This window comes from Leucoraja erinacea, chromosome 11, assembly GCF_028641065.1.
Source record: "Leucoraja erinacea ecotype New England chromosome 11, Leri_hhj_1, whole genome shotgun sequence".
NCBI lineage: Eukaryota > Metazoa > Chordata > Chondrichthyes > Rajiformes > Rajidae > Leucoraja > Leucoraja erinaceus.
In genome coordinates this window covers 19,184,148-19,202,529 of record NC_073387.1, presented here as the reverse complement: position 1 = coordinate 19,202,529, position 18,382 = coordinate 19,184,148, and the positions used below count along the sequence as shown (strand labels likewise).

The following is an 18,382-nucleotide window of genomic DNA, read 5'->3' as shown; positions in this document are numbered from 1 at the left end:
AAATGCACCAGAAACTTGGCGACCCTTGTGTACTAACTGCCTCAGTATAATCTACTATTCTTACACTCCCATAATAAGCTCTGAACTTGGGGGCATTGATTTCGCCTTTTGCACTATTATTGTTTGTTTGTCTGTTTAATGTGCGTGTACGTATTTATATATGCATGTATGTATATAGTATACATGCATGCAAACATATTTTTACTTAGACATTTATATTATACGCACACACACATATATTTATATATACACACACATATACATACACACATGTATACTGTATATATATATATATATTTTACATACTGAACTTTTTTTCTGTTTATTATATTGCAAGAGTACTGTGGAGAGCACAAAGAGGGTCCGATGGGGGGGGGGGGGGGACATTGAGAACCAACGTGACTCTAATGTGTACTTTTAGAACTTTGTTGGCGCCAGAAACGCGGTGACTCGTTGTGTACTTTGTGCATTGTGTGCACAAACAAAGGTTTTCACTCTACCTAGGTACATGTGACAATAAAGTTTCATTGATTCATTGCGAGAGGTCGATAGATTTAAAGTACAGCTGCTCCTCGACCTACGATGCGGTTATGTTCTGATAAACCCATCGTAAATCGAAAATATCGTAAGTCACATTTAATACAACGTGATCACGTGACCGGAAGTGAGCTGCGGCTCGCTGCTGTTGCCGAGTTTGCACCATTGTAAAGTGGAAATATCGTAAATCGGGGAGCATCTGTAGTTAATTTTGAGGTGTTAGAAGAGGGATTAGTTTAGTTTAGAGATATACAGCATAGAAACTGGCCCTTTGGCCCATGATCATTCATTCACACTTGTTCTATGTTTTCCCACTTTTACATCCACTCCCCCTGCACACTCAGGGATAATTGACAGAGGCCGATTAACCAACAAACCCGCAAGTCTTTGGGATGTGGGCAAAAACCGGAGCATCCGGAGGAAATCCACCCGTCACAGGGAGAACATGCACCCGAGGTCAGAATCGAACCCTGATCCCCGGCGCTGTTAGCAGCCTCACTGTGCCGCCTTGTTTTGTTCGGAGTGTGGCGGGGGTTCAGGGAAATCTTCATCACATTTAAAGTTATACAGGGAACAGTTATGGTAGGAAATAGGCTTAATATTAATCGTTGGCATGGAACCAAGGGACTGAAAGACTTTATACTATGCATTGAATGATATAAAATGCTTTTCACTCGCTGGGGGCTACTAGTGGATAAGCGTAGTTACTGCAGCCATTCAATCAGCATCAACCACACATTCAGTGGGACGTGTATTTTCAGGTGCTCTAGTTGATATTTTTTGCTGATCAGGTTCCACACAAAATGATCTATGGCTATTGGACATTAAATCTACTCAACTGGCAAATTGACCAAACTTCACTTCTGTAACTGTGCGATTTGCTGTGCTTGTCTCTTCAGTCACCAAGAGGAAAGTATATTACTCAGAACAGCATTTAACTGTATGCTTGCCAAATGAACAGCATTATATTTCAGCTTCTGCCCATCTGCCTTAACAGTTTTCTCCTTCCCTCTCCTTCTATCCTCACCTCCTATCCCATCCCTCCTCCACTCTTCCCATCCCCTCTCCTCCTCTCCCCTCCCCTCCTTTCCTCTCCCCTCCTTTCTCCTCCCCTCCCTGCTCCTCCACTTTCCCTCCCTCCTCTCATTTCTCCATGCGACCTTCCTCCCCTTCCCTCACCTCCCCTCTCCTCTCTTTCCCACTCCTCTACAATTCTCCCTCTCCTCTCTTCCTCTCCCTTCTCCTCCTCATCTCCTTCTGATCCGCCTATCCATCACTCCTTTCTCCTCCCTTTCTTTATTCCCCTCCCTTCTCCTCTCCTCTCCTCCCCTCTATTCCCCTCCCCTTCCCACTCCTATCCTCCACTCCCCTTCCCTTTCCTCTCCTTCCCCATTCCCTCTCCTCTCCTCCCCTCTCCTCTCCTCCCCTCTATTCCCCTCCCCTTCCCACTCCTATCCTCCACTCCCCTTCCCTTTCCTCTCCTTCCCCCATTCCCTCTCCTCTCCTCTCCTCTCCTTTCCACAGACACCGGAAGGCCAGCCAGGTAGAGAAGGTGGATAGGAAGATGCGCTAAATGTTTTGCATCATTGGCCCCGGTACTGAGTACAAGTCACACTGGAACTGTATAAAACACTCATCTGGTCACATCTGACATACTACACACATTTCCTGTCAGCATATTTCAAAGAGAATGTGATAGCACTAGGGAAAGTGCAATTGAGGTTTAAAAGGATGTGTCCGATCTGGAGAATTATAGTTACAAAGAAATATTGTCTCAGCTGGGGCTGTTATTTTTGCCAAAAAAAGAATGTCTGAAAAGAATCATAGCATTAAATGGTCATGTAGCACAAAAAAAGCTCTTCAGCCAAACTTGCCCATGCTGACGAAGATTCCCCATCTACACTAGACCCATCTGCCTGCATATGGCCCATATCACTCTAAACCTGGCCTATCCATGAACGTGTCCAAATTACTTCTATATACCATTGTAGTACTTGCCTCAACAACCTCCACTGGCACCTCATTCCATTTACCCACCAACCTTTAAGTAAAAAAGTCGCCTGTCAGGCTCCTATTGAATGTTTCCCCTCTTGCTGTAAACCTATATCATTTTGTTCTTGATCCCCCCCCACTCTAGGTTAACAACTCTGTGCATTTACCCTAACTATTTCTCCCTATCCTGTACACCGCTATAAGATTACTCCTCATCCTCCTGCGCCCCAATGAATAAAATAATATAGTCCTATCCAGCCCAGCAAGTTGGGCTTCAGTAACAACATCAATCTGGAACTAAAAAATAAGGTGAGATAGATTGCATTTATTTGCATAAAGTCTTTTAGTTCAGTTTATTTTATTGTTACATGCTCCGAGGTACAGTGAAAAACTGCCAAGTCAGGGGAAAGACTGATTACAATTAAGCCATCCATGGTGTACAGATACAGGATAAAGGGAATAATGTGTAGGAAAGAACTGCAGATGCTGGTTTTAACCGAAGATAGACACCAAATGCTGGAGTAACTCAGCGAGACAGGCAGCATCTCTGGAGAGGAGGAATGGGTGACGTTTCGGGTTGAGAGGTCTGAAGAAGGGTCTCGACCCGAAACGTCATCCATTCCTTCTCTCCATAAAAGGAATGTTTTGTGCAAGATAAAATCCAGTACAGTCCAATTAAAGATAGACAGAGGTATGGTGGATGAGACAGATGGTAGGTCAGGTTGGTGACAGAATGGTTCAGTTGACTGATAAGAGCCATGACCTCGACTGTCTCTCCCATAATCTAGTGGAAGGATCCAAGGCAGCATGGTGGCACAGTGGTAGAGCTGCTGCCTTACAGCAGAAAAGACCTGGGTTGGATTCTGACTATGGGTGCTGTCTTTGTGGAGTCTGTACGTTCTTCCTGGGTGCACGTGGGTTTTCCCTGGGTGCACCAGTTTCCTCCCATATTCCAAAGACATGCATATTTACAGGTTAATAGACCTAAGTAAATTGTCCCTAGTATGTAGGATAGAACTATTGTATGGATGATTGTTTGGTCCATGTTGTCTCGGTGGGCCAAAGGGCTTGTTTCCACACTGTATCCCTAAACAAAACTAAACTAATCTAAACTACACTAAACAAAACTTATCTGCACTTAACCTCAAGATAGATACTAAGTGATGGAGTAACTCAGCGGGTCAAGCAGCATGTGGCTTCTGTTTAAACTAAACAGATGTAAAAAACAGGCAGATTCACTGCACAGACAGCGGCCGGGATCAGGATCGAACCGGTGCCTCCGGCCATGTAAGGCAATGGTTCCACTGTGACACTCAGATCCAAAGAAGAAGAACAGGGGAAGATTCCCCAAGCATCCTTGAGCGGCACAGTAGCACAGCTGGTAGACCCATCGCCTCACGACGCCAAAGGCCCGGGTTCAATCTTGACCTAGGGCGCTGTCTGCATGTGAAGTTTGCACCTTCTCCCTGTGACTGCATGGGTGGTCCGGTTCTGCCCCATAATCCAAAGACGTATAGGTTTGTAGGTCAGCTAGCTTTTATAAATTACCCCTAGTTTTTAAGGAAGTGGATGCAAAAGTGGGGAGAACGTAGAACTAGTGTATGGATGATCGATGTTTCCATGCTGTATCACTAAAGCTAAAGTAACTCTCTTAGGTACTAACATGCTGTTAACCTATTCACTCTGAATATTTGTTGGACTGGTACAATATGATACGGACAATAAAGTTCCTCTACATTCTAAGAATCAGTTTCACCAACTCTGGCACGAGGGTTTGTAGGTCAATTGCCTCCTGTAAATTGCCCCATAGTAAGTAGGGAGTGGATGCGAAAATGGGATAACATGCAAATAGTGTGAACAGGTGATCGATGGCTGGAAAGGCCCTGTTTCCATTCTGTATCTTTTAATCAATCAATTCAATCCTCGCCAATATTTATTCTTCAACTAACACTTTAAAAAACAGATTATGTGCTTATCACTTTCAGTTTGTGGGAGCTCCATGCCAATTGGCCACCACATTCCCTACTTTGCAGATGTGATTACACTTTTTAAAGTACTTTTTTGGCTCCACTGTGATTTGAAATGCAGTGAATGTTGCATCAGCATTGAATGGTCCAATTTTAAGTTTGTTCCCCACCCCAATCACATCCCACTTTGCTGTACCCCCTTCAACCCATCTCTCCGACTATCCCACGCCAGTGGGACGGGAGGGGGAGAGGGAAAATGGTTGCAAGTTTAGGTGCGGCACAGGGAAGAGAGAAAGAAAAAAACATTGCCCGAGTGAGGCCACACGCAAAATGGAGGAAGAGCAACTCTCATTCCACTTGGGTAGCTTACATCCCAACTGTATGACCATTGACTATTACCATTGCATTGGTAAATAGGTGATGGTCTTGGCACACTCGGGGTGATTTACTGAAGCCAATTAACCTACAAACCTGCACGCCTTTGGGATGTGTGAGGATACCAGAGCACTCTGAGAAAATCCACGCAGTCACAGGGAGAATGTACAATCTCCATACAGACAGCACCCGTAGTCGGGATCGATCCCGGGTCTCTGCTGCTGTAAGGAATCAGCTATACCACCTGACCTCCATGCAAAACAGCGGAAGGCAGAAGAATGGGGCTGAGAGGGAATGATAGATCAGCCATGATTGAATAGCAGAGTAGATTTGGAGGGAACCGCAAGAGGTGCTACACTTGTCGCTTTACCTCCCCCCTCGACTCCATTCAAGGACCCAAGCAGTCGTTCCAGGTGCGACAGAGGTTCACCTGCATCTCCTCCAACCTCATCTATTGCATCCGCTGCTTTAGATGTCAGCTGATCTACATCGGTGAGACCAAGCATAGGGCGATCGTTTCGCCGAACACCTCCGCACGGTCCGCAATAACCAACCTGACCTCCCGGTGGCTCAGCACTTCAACTCCCCCTCCCATTCCGTATCCGACCTCTCTGTCCTGGGCCTCCCCCATGGCCAGAGTGAGCACCACCGAAAATTGGAGGAACAGCATCTCATATTCTGCTTGGGCAGTCTGCACCCTGGTGGGGGAACATTGAATTCACCCAATTCTGTTAGCCCTTTCTGTCTCCTCCCCTTCTCAGCTCTCCCTAGCCCTCGGGCTCCTCCTCTTCCTTTTTCCTTTATTCTCCCCCCCCCCCCCCCCCCCCCCCCCCCCCCCCCCCCCCCCCCCCTACATCAGCCTGAAGAAGGGTTTTTGCCCAAAACGTTGCCTATTTCCTTCGCTCCATAGATGCTGCTGCACCCGCTGAGTTTCTCCAGCATTTGCGTCTACCGGCAGAGTAGATTTGACGGGCTGAAAACCCTAATTTTGCTCATACAACTTAAAATAAACCTAATTGTAATTTCCCAGCAGTTAAATTGAGAGTTTGTTTCTCAGCTTGGCTAAGAAATCTATTTGGCTATGTATTTGTCAAACACAGTGCAGTGAAACCCTGGAACTGTGGGTGACTCGAAGGTAGACACAAAATGCTGGCATAACTCAACGGGACAGGCAGCATCTCTGGAGAAAAGGCATCAGTGACGTTTTGGGTCAAGACCCTTGGTCTCAACCTGAAATGTCACCCGTTCCTTCTCTCTAGAGATGCCATCAGTCCCGCTGAGTTACTCCAGCATTCTGTGTCTACCTTCGATTTAAACCGGCATCTGCAGTTCTTTCCTACACACTGTGTGACTCCTCTGGTTCACTTGCTATAAAGAAACAAATCAATCTCTGTTACATGGATGGTGGTTCTAAGCCCCAAGTCGATCTGTTTTGGTCCCAGTATTTCTTAGCCGATTGTGGGAAGCAATGACAAGGCAGGTAGCATCGATTGTTGATCAAACATACTGCGGGAAAGTCATCAATACTTTAGCACTCTGCTTCACATTAGACTTAGCTTCCAAACACAGCATGTGGAAACTGGCCCTTCGGCCCACCGTGTCCGCGCCGACCAGCATTCATCACGTACACTAATCTACATGGACCACAAACATTACTACAACTTACCAAAGCCAATTAACCTACAAACTTGTACGTCTTTGGAGTGTGGGAGGAAACCGGAGCACCCAGAGAAAAAACACACAGTCACAGGGAGAAGGTACAAACTTCATTCAGAAGGCACCCGTAGTCAGGATTGAACCCGGGTCTCTGATGCTGTAAGGCAGCAAGTCTACTGTTGCAGCATTGTGCCGCCTCAAACAATGAACTGCAGATGCTGTTTTACCAATAAGTACACTAAGTGCTGGGATAACTCAGTGGGTCAGGCTGCATCTCTGGAAAACATGGATAGGCGACATTTCAGGTAAGGATCTTTCTCCAGAAACGTCGCCTATCCATGATCTCCAGAGAAGCTGCCTGGCCCGCTGAGTTACTCCAACAATTTTTGCCCCTTCATTGGCGGGGTGTCGATCGGGGTGGGGAGAAAGTTGGAAAAGCCTGGCAAGTGATAGGTGGATACATTTGGGGGAGGTGGGGAGGGTTGATTGGCAGATGGATGGTCACAAGCCAGAGATGAAAAGACAAAAATAGTGAGATACGGATAAATGAAGTGGGAAATATGTAGTCAGAGGGAGGAATGGGGAATAGGTGAAAGGGGAAGGGGACGGGGGTTGGGGGTTTGCAGGCAAAAGGGAGATATGTGGAGCATATCCAGGTGGGGCACAGAGAAGAAAAAGGGGTAAAAAGGTGATGGGGGTCGAGTGGACTCGGTGAGCTGAAGGGCCTGTTCCCATGCTTTAAAGAGTAAACAGCGTGTAGGGAGTGAATGAAAAAATGAGATAACATTGAGCCAGCGTGATCAGGTGATCAACGTGGACCCGGTGGGCTGAAGGGCCTGTTTCCATGCTGTATCATTCAGTCAATTAAATGAGAACATTAGGAGCAGGAGTAAGCCATTTGGCACCACAAGTCTGACCTGTGACTGTGATTATGCATGAAAATGTTCATTATCATTGGTCGGCGTGGATTCTGGGTCAAAGGGCCTGTTTCCACACTGCATCTCTAAACTAAACTCCAGGTCTTTGGAATGTGGGTGGAAGTCGGAGCAGCTGGAGAAAACATGGAGAACGTGCAAACTCCGTACATACAGCAGCCCAAGTCAGGATCAAGCCTGGCGCGATGGACCCGAATTATTAATCTGCCCCAACATCTCCCTCCAGCTCAGCCAGAAATGACTGGAAGCAGTTTTGAATAAACATTAGCACAGCTTCTCTAATGATACCACCAACTCCCAGCAGCGTAGGGACAAGCCACGGCCTGCAGCTCTGAGCTCCGCCAGATACATTAGTCTGTGAGTCACATCAGCAGGTCAATCTATGAATCCGATTACAGAAAACCTCCATCAGAAAAGGCTATGCGTTAGCATGGCAGAGCAGGCTATGCATTAGCATGACAGAGCAGGCTATGTGTTAGCTTGGCAGGGCAGCCTAGCGTTCCCTTCTTTCAGTGCTGCGGTTATTACAACTGAGTCTTGAGTTTAGTTTATTGTCACGTGTACCGAGGTACAGTGAAAAGCTTTTGGTGCTCGCTAACCAGTCAGCGAAAAGACAATACTTGATTACAATCGAGCCATCCAGTGTACAGATACATGATAAAGGGAATAACGTTCGGTGCACAATAAAGTCAGTAAAGTCTGATCAAATATAGTCCAAGTGTCTCCAATGAGGCAGATAGCAGCTCAGGGCTGCTCTCCAGTTGTTGGTAGGATGGTTCAGTTGCTTCAGTTACAATGCAGCAACAAAATAATTTAGTTTAGTTTGGTTTACTTTAGAGATACAGCATGGTAACAGGACCTTCGGCCCACCCAGTCCATGCCGTTCAGCTATCACCCCTACACTAGTTCTCTCCTACACACTAGGTACAATTTACAAAAGCCAATTAACTTACAAACCCGTGCAGGAAGGAACGGCAGCTGCTTGTTTATACTGAAGATAGACACAAAAGGCTGTAGTTGTTCTGTATTCATGCCTACCATATTCTGTTGTGCTGAAGCAAAGCAAGAATTTCATTGTCCTATCTGGGACAGATGACAATATACTCTCTTGAATCTTGAATCTTGAAAGTAACTCAGTGGGTGAGGCAGCATCTCGGGAGAAAAGGAATAGGTGACGTTTTGGGACAATGCACCATTATTTTAGTTTAGTTGTTTATTTAAGTTTAGTTTCATTTTGTTTAGTTGAGTATACTTTAGTTTGGTTTCCTTTATTTTTTTTTAGATTATTTAGCTTAGTTTAGTTAAGTTTGCGGGAATGATAACGTTTAGTGCATGATAAAGTCCAGTAAAGTCTGATTAAAGATAGTCCAAGTGTCTCCAATGAGATAGATGGTAGACAATAGACAATAGACAATGGGTGCAGGAGTAGACCATGGTAGGTGGTAGGTCAGGATCGCTCTCTCGTTATCGGTAGGATAGTTCACTTGCCTGATAGCAACCAGGAAGAAACAGTCTTTAAAGTAATAAAGAAAAATATGGAAACAAGGAGAAACAAGGAGATGCAGATGCTGGAATCTGAAGAAGGGTCTTGACTCAAAACAACACCTATCCATCTTCTCCAGAGATGTTGCCTGACCGGCTGAGTTACTCCAGTGCTTTGTGTCTATTTTTGTTAGAGAAGTGGGATATCGAGCTGTGCATCAGGGGTATACACAGGATTCTTTGGTCCTTGCCTGAGAGGGGTCAGTCCTCAATTCCTGCAATGAGGGTTGAAACAAAGAACTAGTAGCGCATCAGGCTCTATTTATATGTAAACTACCTCGAAGAATTCTCCCTCCTGAATTAGCAAAACCTATTAATTCTGAAGCAAACTTTGATGAATAGGCCACTTCCATTCAACACGCTCTCAACCTGATTAGGATGTGAGCAGAATTTTTCAGGGCTGTTCTGGGCTGCATGGATGGAATGAAGTATATGGAAACTGTCCAGACTCATTAAACTCAACACTCTCCACAGGACTCAGCTACTGCATTGATATGATCAGTTCTCAATCAGCCTGGGTTGTAATGTGGGCTGTGGCAGCCCCGTTCAATCCAATTTGTGCGGATAAGGAGGAATGGGAGGAGGAAGAGAGATGTGGGAGCATATCTTTAAGGAAAGTGGTGCAGCGGTAGAGTTGTGTTGCCAGAGACACGGGTTCGATCCTGACTATGGATGCTGTCCGTAAGGATTTTGTTCATTCTCTAGGTGACCTTGTGGGTTTTCTCTGGGTGCTTTGGTTCCTTCCCACATTCCAAAGACTTACAGGTTTGTAGTTGAATTGGCTATGGTAAAAATATTGAAAATTGTTCCTAGGGTGCAGGATAGTGCCAGTGAATGGTGTGATCGCTGGTCGGCCATGGACTCAGTGGGCTGAAGGGCCTGTTTCTGCACGGTATCTCTAAAGTCTAAAGTCTAAAATCTAAAGAAAGTCTGAAGAAGGGTTTTGGCCTGAAACGTTGCCTATTTCCTTCGTTCCATAGATGCTGCCTCACCCGCAACATTTTTGTCTACCTCCGAGAGATTAGACAAACTTGAATTGTTTGCAATAAAAAGGAACTACAAATGCTGGTTAAGGGCCTGTCCCACTTGGCAATTTTTTCGGTGACTGCCGGCATCATATCAGGGTCGCCAAAAGATTTTGAACATTTCAAAATCCAGCGGCGACAAAAAAATATTGCGACACATGAAAAAACACCGCGCGTCATACGCCATCACACCACGTCACCGCCGCATCATGGTGCAAATTTTTCGGTGACCTGATAGGTCAGTCAATGATGCCGGCAGTTGCCGAAAAAATCACCAAGTGGGACAAGCCCTTTAGACACAAAATGCTGGAGTAACTCAGCGAGTCATGGCAGCATCTCTGGAGAAAATTAATACACGACGTTTCGGGTTGGGATCCTAAACAACGTTTTCGGGTTGAGTTCTGCCCCGAAACATCACCTATCCATTTTCTCCAGAGGTACAGCCTGACTCGCTGAGTTACTCCAGCATTTTGCGCCTATTCTAGGATTCTTGGCCTGGGGAAGGGTTTACCAGCATGACCCTGAATTAGGGAGCATTAGCTACAGGGAGAGGTTGGCCAGAGTTGGATTGGTTTCCATGGAACGCTGAAGGTTGTGGGAAGACCTGATAGGACCATATAAAAGTATGAGAAGCATAGATTGTCAGAGGCTTCTTCCCAGCGTGGAAAACATTCAAATACTAAAGGGCACAGTTTTAAGGTAAGAGGGGTAAAGTTTAAAGGAGATGTGCGGGGTAATTTTTTTACGCAGAGGGTGGTGAGTGCCTGGAACACGCTGCCGGGGGTGCATTTAAGAGACTTTTGGATGGACACATGGATATGCAGGTAACGGAGGGATATGGATTATGTGCAGGTAGATAAATTATGGTCTTGGCATCATGTTCAGCACAGACATTGTGGGCCGAAGGTCCTGTTCTTGTGCTGTACTGTCCATTTAATAAGCAGATGCTGGAAATACCATTCACTGTGGTTGGTGGCTTCAACTGCATCATCGATGGGTTCGTCGATCCATCAGGAAAGACAGAAGAAAGGTGTCCGACAGAAGAAAGGACCAAAGGGCCTCAGCTACAGGGAGAGGTTGAACAGGCTAGGGCTCTATTCCTTGGAGCGCAGGAGGATGAGGGGTAATCTTATAGAGGTGTGCAAAATAATGCGAGGAACAGATCGGGTAGATGCACAGAGTCTCGTGCCCAGAGTAGGGGAATTGAGAACCAGAGGACATAGATTTAAAGGGAGGTGGGAGAAATTTAAATGGAACCAGAGGGATAACGTTTTTATACAAAGGGTGGTGGGTGTGTGGATGGGTGGTGGGTGTGCAGGAGGTAGATGAAGCAGAGACTATTGCAACATTTAAGAAACATTTAGATAGGTACATGGGTAAGAGAGATTTAAAAGAATATGGGACAAACACAGGCATGTAGGACTAGTGTAGATGGGACATGTTGGTCGGTGTGAGCGTTGGGCCGAAGGGTCTGTTTTCACGTTGTATGACCCAAAAACAACATGCCCTTCTTACAATATTGTTCAATATACAATATACAATGAATAAAGTATACTTTTGATGAAAATCAATTCCATCTAACCTGCTGAAAGAGATCTTCTCCCATCCTCCTGTGCTATAACTATCCTGCAAGTTTATTGAAACTTAATTTGTCCAGTGGTAGACTGAGAACAATTCTAAGAAATTCATAGAGCATGGTCTCTCCATCAATCGCTAAGCTTTCAAGTGTTGCACCATCCCTATTACACCAGCCCTCCATCCTAAATCCCTTGCATTTCAACTAACATCTGCGGTCAATTACACTGGTGCTCGTCCTTACATCCTTTTACTTGACACAGAGGGTGGTAGGAGTATGAAACGAGCTGCCAGAGGAGGTAATTGAGGCAGGTGCAATAACAACATTTTAAAAACAGTCTGACGGGTAGAAAGGATCGGAGGAATATAGGCCAAATGCGGGCAAATGGGAATAGCTTAGATGGGGCATCTTAGTGGGCATGTGACTGAAGAAGGGTCTCAGCCTGACACAATGCCAATCCATATTCTCCAGAGATGCTGCCTGAGCTGTTGAGTTACTCCAGCACTGTGTCCTTCGCTCAGCTTGAACAATTTTGGTTTCCTAATTTGAGGAAGGACATTATTGCTATTGAGGGAGTGCAGAGTAGGTTCACCAGGTTAATTCCCAGGATGGCGGGACTGACATATGATGAAAGAATGGGTCGAGTGGGCTTGTATTCACTGGAATTTAGAAAGATGAGAGGGGATCTTATCGAAACATATAAAATTCTTAAAGGATTGGACAGGCTAGATGCCGGTAAAATGTTCCCGATGTTGGAGGAGTCCAGAACCAGGGGCCACCGTTTAAGAATAAGGGATAGGCTATTTAGGACTGAGATGAGGAAAAACTTTTTCACCCATAGAGTTGTGAATTTGTGGAATTCTCTGCTTCAGACGTCAGTGGAGGCCAATTTACTGGATGTTTTCAAGTTAAAGATTTAGTTCTTAGGGCTAAAGGAATCAAGGGATATGGGAAAAAAAGCAGGAATTGGGTACTAATGTTATATGATCAGCCATGATCATATTGAATGGTGGTGCTGGCTCGAGGGCTGAATGGCCTACTACTGCACCTATTTTTCTCTGTTGATCCAAAGGGCCTGTTGCCATGCTTTTTGGCTTTGTAACCTTCAACCCTGTGGCACTGGGATATTGGGCACTGCTTAATTTTGCCTATCCCATGCAAACAATTCAATGTTGCTCTCCTTCTTCACACGTTGAAGCACCAGTCTCGATTGTCTGTTTGTTAATTTACTGCCATTATTTTGTTTAAAAAAACTCAGAACATTCTCGGTTGACTATAGATACTGAAGTACCCGCATCCCAAAACCTTGCAGGTTTATGAATTGCCGCTGTGAATTGCCACTAGTGTGTAGGGTGTGGATGGGAAAATGGGATAACATAGAATAGGTGATCGATGCTCAGTGTGTAAATGATGGGCCGAAGGGCCTGTTTCCATGCTATGTCTTTTAGTCAATTAACTAATTAATTACAAACAGGTTTAATTTAATTTAACATCACCTATCCCCTTTCTCCAGAGTTGCTGCCCGACCCGCTGAGTCACTCCAGCACTTTATGTCTATCTTCGGTGAAAACCAGCATCAGCAGATCCTTTCGATACATTCGACAAGATGTACAGGTTTGTAGGTTAACTGGTGTAGGTAAAATTGTATGTTTTCCCTAGTACGTAGTAGGACAATGTTAGTGTGTGGCGTTTGCTGGTCGGTGCAGACTTGGTTGGCCGAATGGCCTGTTTCCGAGCTCTAAACTAATCTAAGAAACTAAAATCTTGCACAGAACCAGCACAGACCTGAACGGACTGAATGGTCTCCTGATGTGCTCTCACCATTTTTTCAGACTTTGAATTACTCTTTTCCCTTTTGGATTTCCTGGCTGAAATTTTATTTTATTACCTGACTGAACCCAAAGGTGAAAAGACCTTCTCAACATATTGTGCTGCTGCAGAATAAAAATGAACAAAAGGGAGAGATATTACATTTTATTTCCCTGAGGGATTGAATCGCGACTAAGAGATAGCGTTCTGCACAGTGCATTCTTATTCAATTTTTACTGTGCTATTCTTCTGTTAGAAGTGCCTGAGTAACACTCTCTTGATATCTTGGCTACAATAAAGCCAAAACAAGAGGAAGACATTTTTGATCTTTAACCTGTGTTGAATTGCTTGTGGATGGGAGCAAGGAACAGTACAAGTTGATCAGATTGATAAAAAAAAATGCATACCTGATATTTAAGCGTATCAATAGAGGTACAGAATATAAATTGAGGAACTAAACTACCGGTGGCACAGCCTCTGCTTTTTCCCTTGGGAAAGAATCCTCACCACCCAATGATGACCCCTTCTCAAAAGCCCTTCTATTTTCAGTCTGAGAAAAAGTCCCGACCCGAAACGTCACCCGTCCTTTTTTTCCAGAGATGGATGCTGCCTGACATGCTGAGTTACTCCAGCACCTTGTGTCTATCTTCAGTATAAACCAGCATCTGCAGATCCTTCCTTGTTTCTACATTTTACCAGATCGCTTTCACAAAGTCATATGGGCCAGAAGCAGGCCGAAGATAGACACAAAAGGCTGGAGTTACTCAGCGGGACAGGCAGCATCTCTGGAGAGGAGGAATCGGTGATGTTTTGGGCCGATACCCTTCTTCAGACAGGCTCTTCGGTCCAATTTGTCCACGCTGACCAAAATACCCCGTCAACACTAGTCCCCCCCCTGCCAGCATTTGGCACATACCTCTCTAAACCTATCATATCCATGTACCTATCCAAATATTTTCTAAACACTATGATAGTACCTGCCTCAACTACATCCTTTGGCAGCTCATTCCATATACCTAGCACCCTTTGTGCGGAAAAGTTGCTGCCTCAAGTTCCTATTAAATCTTTAGAGAGTTATGGGCCAGGCACAGGTAGGTGGGGCTAGTGTAGACGGGGTATCCTGACTATGGGGCATGTTGGTTGGCATGGGTAAGCTCACCCGTTTCCGCAATGTAATACTCTATGACTCTCCGCACCAATTAGATTTGGCATCTGTTCCTTCACCAATTAGACTTGACATGTGAAGATCTGTTTCTGATGCAACACATGCACCCAATATGTTTACGTTTATAAGGAAGCAGAAACCATGAATCTTGCAAATTAATTGACACATCCATTCATTGTTACCCATTGAATGTTAACAAGCAAATTCACTATACAATGAGCAATGTTGAAGACAGAGGGCATTGAAATTGGCCTATTTTGTGGTAATGTGGAAATGTATGCGAACTGATTGGAGCTCATTACTGCTTATTCAGCATTGCCACTCCAGAAAGGATTGGGAAGTCTTAGTTATAAAAAACATGCAGATACACGCACTTCGAACCTGCTGTGTTACCCCCTTGAACAACCAATCGTCCCAATGACATTCCCAGCCTTTTCACTTCCACTAATTATGTCATGTTCATGTGTTATAGGAGCAGAATTAGCCCATTCGGCCCATCAAGTCTATTCCGCCATTTAGTCGTGGCTGATCCATTTTCCCCTCTCAATCCCATTCTCCTCCGGCCTCCTCCCCATAACCCCTGACACCCTTACTAAACAAGAATCTGTCAATCTCCGCCTTAAAAATATCCATTGACTTGGTCTCTACAGTCAGCTGTGGCAATGAATTCCACAGAACCCCTCTGACTTAGGAAATTCCTCCTCATCTCCTTTCTAAAGGTGTGTCCCTTTATTCTGAGGCTATGCCCACTGGACGTTGACTCTCCCACTACTGGAAACATCCTCTCCACATCCACTCTGTCCAGGCCTTTCACCAATCGGTAAGTTTCAATCAAACATCCTTTTAAACTCCAACGAGTACAGGTCCAGTGCTGTCAAACACTCCTCATACCCAGGATCATTCTCGTAAACCTCCTCTGGACCCACTCCAATGCCAGCACATCCTTCCTTACACATGGGGCCCAAAACTGCTCACAATACTCCAAACGGAATCTGACCAGCCATTTATAAAGCCTCAGCATTATATCCCTGATTTTATATGCTAATATACATTTTACGTAAGCTAGCACCTGCAGTTCCTTGTTTCTATATGTCAGCTGCTTTTATGCTAGGCAAAGATTGCCGCAGTCCACGTGTGCCAAACCAGATGATAATTCTAACGCCCATCACTTTCCCGTTAGGAAATTATAAGTTGGCCGTAACAGCCCCTGCCTCCCCTTTTTATTCAGTCTGAAGAAGGGTTTCGGCCCGAAACGTTGCCTATTTCCTTCGCTCCATAGATGCTGCTGCACCCGCTGAGTTTCTCCAGCTTTTTTGTGTAACCTCCCCTTTTTATTTGTTTAGAGACACAGCGTGGAAACATGCCCTTCGGCCCACCGTCCTCACCGACCAGCAAACCCCATACACTAGGACAAACCTACACACTAGATACAATTTACAATCTTTACCAAAGCCAATTAACCTACAAACCTGTGCGTCTTTAGTGTGGAAGGCAACCAGAGCACCTGGAGAAAACCCACACGCTCAACACAAGAACGTACAAACTCCATACAGAGAGCACCCAGACTTAGGATTAAACCTGGGTCTCTGACGCTGTAAGGCAGCAACTCTACACCTGCGCCACCGTGTTGCTCTGAGTTGACATCCTGAGCCTCTGCCTGTGAGTTGAATACCCGGAAGCCACCAAGGATGATACATCAATACCACCAAATCAAGATACACAGAAAGAGATAGGCTCCATCACATTCAGCAGAGATAAGGTGGGAACCTATCTGTCACAACACCGCTTTCAAATGTTAATGATGTGGGGCGAGAATCAAAGATGAAAAGAAGAAAGTCAGAGAGAAAAAAAGTAAATCAGATTTTTTTTTTAATCTATTCCGGGTGCTTGTAGGGAGAAATCATTCAATACAAGATTCTTTTATCAGCTGGCCTTCAAAATAAACTGAATTATATATCTGCCGTCGGACTGAATCCACTTTGGAAACATGTGCAAAAATAAACTAAAATTTAGGGGTTCGGCTGGTGTGTGAAAGATCGAGAACCATACAGGGCACTTGAGAAAATGGGGTAGCATGGTGGCGCAATGGTAGAGTTACTGCCTCATGGCAGCAGAGCTCCGGGTTCGAGCCTGACTATGGGTGCTGTCTGTCCATAGTTTGTACGTTCTCCCTGTGACCACGTGGGTTTCTCCGGGTGCTCCGGTTTCCTCCCACTTCCCAAAGACGTGTGGGTTTGTAGGCTAGTTGGCTTCTGTAACTTGCTCCTAGTGTGTCAGGAGTGGATGCCAGAGTGGGATAATACAGAACTAGTGTACATGAGGTCGACACAAAAAGCCAGAGTAACTCAACGGGTCAGGCAGCATCTCTGGAGAATAGGTGGTGGCATTTTGGTTCGAGACCTTCTTCAGACTGAGAGTCAGGAAAAAGGGAAACAAGAGATATAGACGGTAATATGGAGAGATATAGAACAAATGAATGAAATATATGCAAAAGTAGCAATGATGGAAACAGGCCATTGTTAGCTGTGGGCTTGGTGAAAACCAGTTACAGCCAATGAGATTCAACAAGATGACTTTAAAGCTAGTACAACGATTTTGGTGGGGGAGTGACGGAGAGGGAAGAGATGCAAGGGTTACTGGAAGTTAGAGATACCAATATTCATTGATATTGATCTGGGTGGTTGCTGGTTTATGTCGACCCGGTGGGCCGGAGAGCCTGTATCTCTAAAACTAAAACAACTCTCCTGGGTACTTACATACTGTTAATCTAGTCACTCTGAATATTTATCAGACTGGTACCAAATGATACAGACAAGAATGTTCACCTACATTCTGAGAATCAATGTTTGACCAACTCTGACCTCGGAGAGGCAGCATGGAAACAGACCCCTAGGCCCACCAAGTCCACACCCTACACACTAGGGACAATTTTTACAGGTCAATTAACCTTCCAACCTGCACATCTGTGCAACGTGGGAGGAAACCGGAGTACCCAGAGAAAACCCAACGATGTCACAGAGAGAAGTACAAATTCCGTACAGACAGCACCTGTAGTCAGGAATGAACCCTGATCTCTGCAACTCGACCGCTGCACCACTGTGCAAGCGTCTCGAGGATTCTGCAAATCCTTGGCCTTGTCTGGTTGCTATGGCCTGGAAATCCCTTCCAAAGCTCTCACTCACTCGCTTTCTTTAAACACCCTTTGAACTGCACCTTTTAGATGTATTGGGATCGGCTTATTATTGTCACGCACACGGAGATACAGTGGAAAACGTAGTTTGGCCGGCATGCTAACCAGTCAAAAGGGCGGTACAGTTGCGCGGAGCTTCCTGCACCTCTTTTATTCTCCCCATATCATCATCAGCTATCCACAGATTCTAACAATTGTGTACACACTCTGGAAAATTGACAATGCCCAACCTGCAGATTGTTCAGAAGTGGGAGGAAACTCGAACTTCAGCATGAAATCCATGCGGACACAGGGATAACCTGCAAACTCCACACCAACAGCACCCAAGGTCTCTTGATGTCGTCCAGGGACCAGGCAGTATTTTCAGATGAGGCAGCGGTTTACTTGCACGTCCTTCAATCTCATCTACTGAATCCAGTTCTCCCGGTGTGGGCTTCAATAGTGTAGACTTGGCAATTGTTTTGCTGACACCTACGCTCAGTCTGCCTGCTGCCAAACAATTTAATTCCCCTTCCCATTCGCACACTGACCTTATTGTCCTGAGCATCCTCCACCGTCAGAGTGAGGCCACACACAAATTGGAGGAACAGCACCTCATACTGCATTTTGCTTG

General features: G+C 45.3%; 1 protein-coding gene and 1 long non-coding RNA gene across 5 annotated transcripts in view; both read right to left on the bottom strand.

Moving 5' to 3' along the window:
• The window catches only part of LOC129701505 (protocadherin-1-like), a 350,556-nt gene that overhangs the window by 39,967 nt on the left and 292,207 nt on the right, over positions 1–18,382 (bottom strand). The window lies entirely within an intron of this gene.
• LOC129701507 (uncharacterized) lies at positions 9,408–18,105 on the bottom strand. The gene is made up of 2 exons (XR_008724208.1): positions 15,902–18,105; positions 9,408–15,790 (listed from the first exon to the last, which is right to left on the bottom strand). It is a non-coding gene; the product is annotated as an uncharacterized LOC129701507 (long non-coding RNA).